Raw genomic sequence first — 8,381 nt, 5'->3', positions numbered from 1 at the left:
ATCCCAGAGTGTTTCTGATGTATATTTTTAAGTGTCCGCTAAAATAAGATAGACAAATTATTTCAACTTTGCTACAAAGGATGGAAAGAATTGAAGGAAATGCATGAAAACTGTAATGACTCTGAGCAGCAGATGACTGGAGGAGGCTATAGTCACGCAGCTGCCGTGGTGGGCAGAGCGGAGTTCAGGCTGGTGAGCTCCGGCTGTAGCATCTTCTGTCTGATCTCAGATGCCTCTGCCCGTGCCGCGCTGTCTTTGGTGGTTCCATCTGTGCCACTGTCTCTAACCCACCTAAGGAGTTCCTCTCACTTCCTAGGGACTGGGCTTCCGTAACCCCAGCACCTAGCACCAGCGCCAGCCCGCTACCACGTATAGGCTTGAATTACAATCTAATATAACTTTGGGTCTTATATGTCTTCTCCCCAGGATAATAACTTTAGAGCTTAGCAGCAAGCATAAATCAGTTTGAGCAGGAAAATCATATTGAATAGTAATACTGTCTAGTGCTTTCTGTAATAACAATGAAAGAAGCCTACAAGTCTTGAGTCAATTCTTTTTTCTAGGACTGAGACTAACACTGTTCAACAACATGGAAAAGATTCAGCTATATTAAAACAGGCCCAACTGCTAAATTTTAGGTACATTAGTTAATACTTTGGGCAACCTTAGATGGCAGCATCAGCTGTTTGAGGGCAAGTTCAGATAAAACATCTTGCAAAGAATCTTCACAGGTAGAGTTTACTGGGGGATTTAATTTGAACAGTACCAGTAAACACAGCCCTTGCCCAGAGTTTATAATCTCAGGGAAGTAGCTTACAAAATGGTCACCATTTGTTCTTGTTTCCTTAAGTAGCTATCTGGGTCCCCAAGATGTCCTGTGTGTAAACAGAGACCAGGGAGCAGGGTGCACCGTGTGATGGATGACCCACAGCAGGCTGGCTCCGCCTGCCGTTCTCGCTGGCTCTAATTAAAAGACGACTAAGTCAGGGGTCTAATGCAGGGATGACAATAGGGCAGCAGTCCCCAAAATAGCAGCGAAGGAAAATGGATGCCTTTGAGTGATTGCATGATGTCTGAATTAATGGCCAGGAAATGAGCGATTATTGCATACTTACAGCGAGGCTGTTTTAGAAAGCTTGTGGCATGCCCAAAGCCATACACTTGAACTTGGGGAAATTTAAGAGAGGAATTTGTTCACTTATTGCTTGGCTGGGTAGAATGCATATCCAAGCAGTGCTTAAACTAAGGAGAGAAACACTCTCTGTTATTGCTGCTTTAGTATTGATGTTTCTAAAATAAGCATGATCTTACCAAATTCATTTTGTAGACACATGTAGTCTTGTCAGTTGTTGACTTAAGAGAAACAGCTTTTATTTCCACTGCCTCTGTTCCTGACTTTTAATAATATTGAGTATTTAAATAACTTTTTCTGTGGAAGCAAAGCTTCTAACATCTTTCCTTAAAAAAAAAAAAAAAAAAAAAAATATATATATATATATATATATATATCCTCACACCTCAATTTGGCAAGTCAGTGACAAGCATCCTTATTTTTCTGTGGCTGATTAGTTCAGGAGGTTAAAGCATCACACAGAAGAGGCCAAGTTCTAGCATTTGGTTCCCCCGTGGGGGTGAGCTCCCTCAGGCTGCCTGCCTAACCCTGGCCGCCATCTTGTAATGGTGTCCATTCATCATGAGCAGAAACAGGAGAAAGGGTGAGGGCAGATTAGAGCAAATCCATCAGCACTCCTGGAAACCCAGCTGATTATGCCAGCCTCCCTGACAGGGGGCAGGGCGGACAAGGAGCTGCTTCATGCAAGCAACAGCATGATATGCAGATGGGGAAACTGAGGTGTAGATAGATTATATTGCTAGGTCAAAAGCCCCCATCCTTTTAATGAAATAAAAAAATTATCTGATTTTTTCCTGTTTTTCACTTAATTTGAATGTTTCAGACATAATTGTAAACACAGTGGCCCACAATGGCCACTATCCAGGCTGTATCATATGTGGACACTTAATTATTTCTTAAACTGTATTTTGTTCTAAAAACAACCATCTCAAATTTAATGGTTCCCAAAGAGATGTCAAATACAATCCTCCTCACATATATCTTCTGGCGGACAATGGCCTACCTTAGAAGAACCTATAGGGAATAAAAGAAAAAAAACCCCATAGAACATAGCACTGACTTCAAAAGGCAGAAGATTTTGACTAAGGTAGGTGATGTTATATTTGACCTGCTTTTGATTTTACAGGACAGTTATTCTTAGCATGGCTGACCTTCCTTTTGTGGATTCCTTTTATCTTGGCAAATGTTGGCTCCTTTGATCTATCTATCTATCTATCTATCTATCTATCTATCTATCTATCTATCTATCTATCTTTCTCTTTCTTTCTCTTTCTCTCTCTCTCTCTCTCTCTTTCTTTCTTTCGCTCCCACTAGTGGCAGAAGCCCTTGGTCCTGCGCACCATGCCACCAAGCACCAACGAGGGTCCAGGTGGCTGAACGTCCCACCAACCATCTCAGGGTGCACAGCCCATGGTCCAGGTGCTTGGAAAGACTCCCTGGAGACAAGGAGACTTGTTCCCTGTGCTGTACTTCACTCGATGGCATGCAATTCTCCTTGTAGTGGCTTTTTTTTTTTTTTTTTCCCAGTACCAAGGATCGAACTCAGGACCTTACACTTGCCAGGCAGGTGCCTACGCCCCTATGCTATCTCGCAGGCCTGTGGAGGAGCTTTCTGTGAGCATGGGCTGAGATGAAGAGGAAAGAAGCCCAGCTCTGCAAATGCTGTCCCTGTGCCCTGACGGGAGGCGTTTCAGCGTCACATTTTGGTGCGCTATGTCCCAATCAGCAGTGTGCTTTCACTAGACAGGCCGCCCTCGCCCTCGGCCTGCACGTCTGCCTTCCTTTCTGCACTGGAGCAGCCTGTGGGCAGGCAGTCACCTGCTTCCGTGGTGGTTTCCAGCATTGTCAGTTCCTGCCTGTCCAGGAGTACCCATGTCTCACTGCTGTTCCCGAGGTGCCCCCGCTCCGGCTCCCTAGCTGCTGATCCTGCCCCTCTGCTTACCTGCAAAGGCCTTGCTCATCTGGACTCTTCACACTTTCTGACAGAAAAGAGGCTTATTATTTACTCTGGGAATTGCAAGAGTAGAAGGGAGGCTTTCAGTCTCGGGCTTTAAGGAGGTTCCCTGAGTTATAACTAAGCACACAGACTCTGGAACAAGACCACATGGATCAAATGCCAGCTCCATCGCACTTAGCTGTGTGATGCTGGGTAAGTTACTTAACCTCTCTGATCGCCACTGTTTTTTTCTTTCCGCAAGAATAAAAGTTTCTACCTCACAGGTTTCTAGTGATAGGTCAGCCAGTTAATGTTTGTAAAATTCTTAGATGAGGTTAGGCAGAGCGAGTGCTAGGTGTGCAAGTACAATCCAATGAGGAGATATTTCCCCTAATTCTTCTTTCTACCTTGCCTTTGCTAGAGTAGTGTTCTAGGAAGCAAGAGCGCCTGTGTGTCCCAGACCCTGGAGAAGGTGCAGCTGCAGGGTTATGACATTACCCCCATGTTTGTCCTGCCGTGTGACCGTGAACTTCAGGTTAAGGTCTGTCCAGCTCAAGGTCCTACTGGCCCTTGGGGTGTCTTACGTGTGTGGGAAAAGCCTTGGGCTACAGTGTAAAAATACTGTGCTTGGGTGACAATGAGTTTTGTTTGAGATATTCAGAGCCATTTTTTGAATGAAAGAAAAACAAGAGAATTAGAAACTCTAGGAAAAAAAGATCTGTAAAGAGAGAAAAACTAGTGGGAAAAGTGGACATCTGGAGAACAGAGCTGAGCTCTTTTCTCAGCAGGAGCACCATGCACTCTCTATATCTGAGACTCGGGACACCCCCGTCCTGGACCACACGCCTAAAGCTATTTTCAGGGATAGACAAGTATCGGGCAGGCCCGGCCGCACCAGCCCCCGTGGAACAGAAGCTTGGGGGCCCTTCAGAGCCCGCTCAGACCCTTGTGCAGCTCTCGTGTTCCTTATTAGGTCTTCTTTTTACACGTGCCATCACCAGGTACAATAAATATATGCATTCTCATCTACTTTGCTGCTGACTCTCACCTTTTTCCTACACAAGGAAACTGCCACGTGTAGGTACTTATAACATTTTGAAATGCTCTATGGACTTACATTCAATTTCTAAATTCTGGAAGATCCAGATGATTCTTCAAATATCTGCAGCCCCTGAGCTCTGTTTTTCCTAATTACTCTGTCCATAGTACCTGCTCAGTGATTATCCTTAGGAGAGGCTTGCTAAATATTTATTGCATGGGTTGCTGAATAGAGGGGCAAATGTACCATCTGTTGTAGCCTCTGATAAACAGAATTCTGGGCTAATTATTTTTCTTTATTTGGCTTCAGACACATGGAAATAGGTGGATAATTTTTGACTTAAAATAATTTCTCATACTTGGTCTTGCTTTTATTATCTGCTTCTTTCTGATCATGGTTTAATTTTAGGAAGCAGTAAGGATCAATGAACCCACCCTCCAACACAAAATCTCTGACCTTCCCCATGACCTCCATCTAACTTTTGGTTTCTCCCATCCCATCTTCCTGACTCTGTATCCCAAGGAAGGCATCATCCTGATCCAGTATGGAGTTGTCATTTCTTGTGGGCTGGGTATGGGGAAGAAAAAAATATGTCTATGTTCCAAGCAACTGGCCCGGGAGTTCCTGAAACAAATTCACTTGCAAGTGGGAAAGTGGCCATATTTTACTGGGTAGAGTGTCTGATGTGATCCAGCAAATCTTAGCGCAGAGGCCTTTGTAGGCCTGGAATGAAAGGGGTGGAGTAGGAGGAATTTCTTTGCCTTTTAAAATCATTTCCTCTGTGTGTGTGTGTGTGTGTGTGTGTGTGTGTGTGTGTTTGGTACTGGGTCTGACTATGCAGCACAGACTCCTAGCAATCCTCCTGTTTTCAGCTTCCCCAGCACTGGAATTACAGGCATGCCCCACCATTCTGAGTCTTGGTGGCCTGCTCAGCACAGCCGGGGGTAGGGCCAGTGCGGCATGCTGTTTCTTTGCCTTTTTTTTTGTGGTACCAGGGATTGAACTCAGGGCTTTGTACTTGCCAGGCAAGTGCTTATTCTACTGAGCTATCTCCCTGGTCCCTGTTTCTTTGCCTTTTAACATTTACTACTTGACAAAGACATGTAACTTACTTTTAAAATATAGAATGAAGGCAGTTGGTACTAAAGAATCAGAATAAATGTTCATCTTCAAGCACACTTCATTCAAAGAGGAATTCACTATGGGCGCCCAGTCCCTCGGCCCCCTTAGCTCTTCAGGGCTTGAGTTCCACGTTCCTGTGTGAACGCTGCTGCTCCTTCTTGAGCCATCAGTTTCACTGCCACTCAGCGAATTTACCATGGAAGAGGACTCAGCTCTCTCTTACCTCTCTCTAGTGTCCCGTCACTATTTTTGTTCAAATCAGCACTCTGGAGTTTGTAAAATGATTTAATTGACATGGTCTCCTGAGGCAAGGAATGGACCTTGACCACCTTTGCTGGAATTGAGGGGTGTTTTTGCTTTCCCTGGAGCTACTACTCTCTGCCTTTTCCTTTGGACTTGCTTTCTTTGTAGCTATCACCCTCTCTCCGCCCTCTCCAAGGCTCTCAGCATCTTTCCTTGTGATCCCCTGACACTCCAGCGCTTCCCCTCCTCACCCCTCTAGCTGTTCCTGCTGGCCATCCTTCTTCTGGGTGTGGGACTCTGATCTGATCTGACCTGGACCTGGTAGCCATTGCTTTGAGGTTTTTTTTGATCCTCTGTTTTCTTGAAATACCTATTTTCCTCTATGTGGTTCTTTCTGTTTTGTTTTGGGAGAAAAAAAGATGAGAGAAGTAATTGTTTAACAGTCTGCAGATCTTACAATATCTGGATTTTGCCTTCACACTGGAATGATAGCTTAGTGATGGGATTCTAACGTGAACATAATATTCATCGCTTCATTGCCCTCTGGTCCCAAGGCAGCTCTTGAGGCGAGGGGTGCTCCTTAGGCTCATACACTAGGGTGCACCATGGGCTGCTGCCCACGGGGAAGTTATTAGGGTTTCTCCTGTATCTCCAGAGTTCTACAATTTCCTGATGTGGACATTTTGTATTAATTAAGCTAGGCCTTCAGATTCTGTTCTGGGAATCTTTCTTATATTATTTATTTGATAATTTTCTCATGAACATTTTCTCTTTTCATTCTTTTTGTCAGTTCTATTTATAACCTATTCGATACTCTGATGCCTTAATTTTCTTATATTGCTCTTTTATTATCTATTTCCTTAAGAGACCTTATATTTTTCTACTGCCATTTTTCTTCTTGCTGTCACATTTTTCTCATTTAAAAGCCTTTCCTTATTGTTTGTTCCCTTTTTACAGCTTATTAGACACAGTATTTGATTTCATGGACATGGTATTTTCTCTTATCTTGGTGAGTGTAATTGTAGCGATTGGATATTTTCTTCTGTTTTCTGCATTGTTTCTCTTAAAACTAAGATTTTTTTTCCCCATCTTCCACTAAATTTATTGGTTGAGAGTGATGTCCTTTGTGTGAGGGAGTTTCCTCAAATGGCACTTATTGGCTATAAGCTTATAATTAAAAGCAAAGACCATAATATAAGTTATACCATACAAATTGTCATTATATTTTCTAAACAGGAATAGTCTTTGGTTTCCTGATATGTTTGGTAATATATTAAAGCAATACAGAGGAATTGACATTCCCTTAGAATTCTCTCTCCTCAGGATTATTCCACAATATTGGCATATTTTTATACTATAAATATGCATCTACATAAATGGAATCATAACATATAACGTTAAAAACTTGTTGTTTTCTACTGTGACTAGGCCCTGCATATATTCCTGCATCAATACATATGCTTTAACATTTCAAACAGCTATGATATTTATTTAGCTAAGTGTCTATTGCTAGACACAGACAGATTTCTGATTTGTCACTATGAAAAGTGACATTGCACAAGGCATCATTGTATACATGTTTGTTTGTCTCACTGCCCCCTTAAGGAAAATTTTTAAAAGGATAATTGCTGAAAAAATAGTGAGGGATGTCATTCAGGTCGTATTGCTATTTGTATACAAGGTACTTGTCAACTGATGGAGGTGACTGTAGAACAATCAGATTGTGAGCGACCGTTTTCACTGGCAGACCTCCAAATGAGAGTGTGTGGTTCTGTTCTCTGAGGCTCCCTGCGAAGGGGCTATGATCTTTTTTGGTCAGGGTATTTTAAGGATCACTTTCACATTTAAAAACAAGGAGGGTAAAGAGCGTCACAACGGACATTGTGCCGCTGCACAGTGAATCCCATCTCCCTATTGTTTCATTTGGGCCTTGTGTCCCGAATCTGTTTCGTTCCTCGGGGATTCTACTCCCCAGCTCCTGGCCTTGCAGGTGAGCCTCCAGCAGAAAGGAGCCCCTGAGCAGCTGCTCCCTCTGAGAGCCAGCCAGACCCCCGCAGTTTCCCTGGCTTCCACGCTCCACCCCTCGGAACCTGGGGCTTGCTTTCCCCACAGGTTCTTTCTCAGCCAGCTGAGCCCCTTCTCTCTTCCCCTGCTTTCCTTGTATATATACTGTAGCTGGAGAGTTGATCAAAATGAAGTTTGTGTTTCCATTTCTTGTTTTATTGTTTTGGAAAAATGATGATGGGAAATAAATGTGTAACAGTGCAAAGTCAAAAAAATGAATTATTTAAATACATATCATATACTTATTCAGAGTAAATCAAACACACATGTAGTTATTTAAAGATGCATCATATTCATGTCATGTAATCAGACAGCATATAATATGGCCTCTCAGCTGAGGGAGAGCTGGCCAGTGTCTCCGAGGGATTTGCTGAGGAAGTTTATAACTCAGGGTCCTGCCAGGGTGTGGCCACTGGAGAGAGGAGAAGGGACTGAAGAAGAGACCTGGGTCGTCCACATCCAGCAAACACGCAGTGTGGCTTGGTCATTGTGCTGCTGTCTGCTGCTCTGCAGAGGGAACAGTGGAGGCTCACAGTTGCTTTTTCTTGTCCTTTTTAATTTCTTAGAACTTTTTTTCCTCTTATCAATTTTGCATGTGTATATCTGGTAATCTGAACAACTAATTTGAAGACAACATTATGTAATACAGCAACCATTGGGGAATTCCTACTGCTTTGTTTGGTGGAGTTCTATATTGTTGTACTGTTTCTAATGTGTGTGTGTGTGTGTGTGTGTGTGTGTGTGTGTGTTACTATTTTGTATTCTTTTTAGATACAAAAGAACATTAAAAGAAAAAACAAATGTGTCATATTAGGGTTACTCATTTTCCTGACTCATTTTCCTGG

This window comes from Octodon degus, unplaced genomic scaffold, assembly GCF_000260255.1.
Source record: "Octodon degus isolate 3935 unplaced genomic scaffold, OctDeg1.0 scaffold00065, whole genome shotgun sequence".
Classification (NCBI taxonomy): domain Eukaryota; kingdom Metazoa; phylum Chordata; class Mammalia; order Rodentia; family Octodontidae; genus Octodon; species Octodon degus.
Note: the sequence above shows the minus strand (reverse complement) of the source record.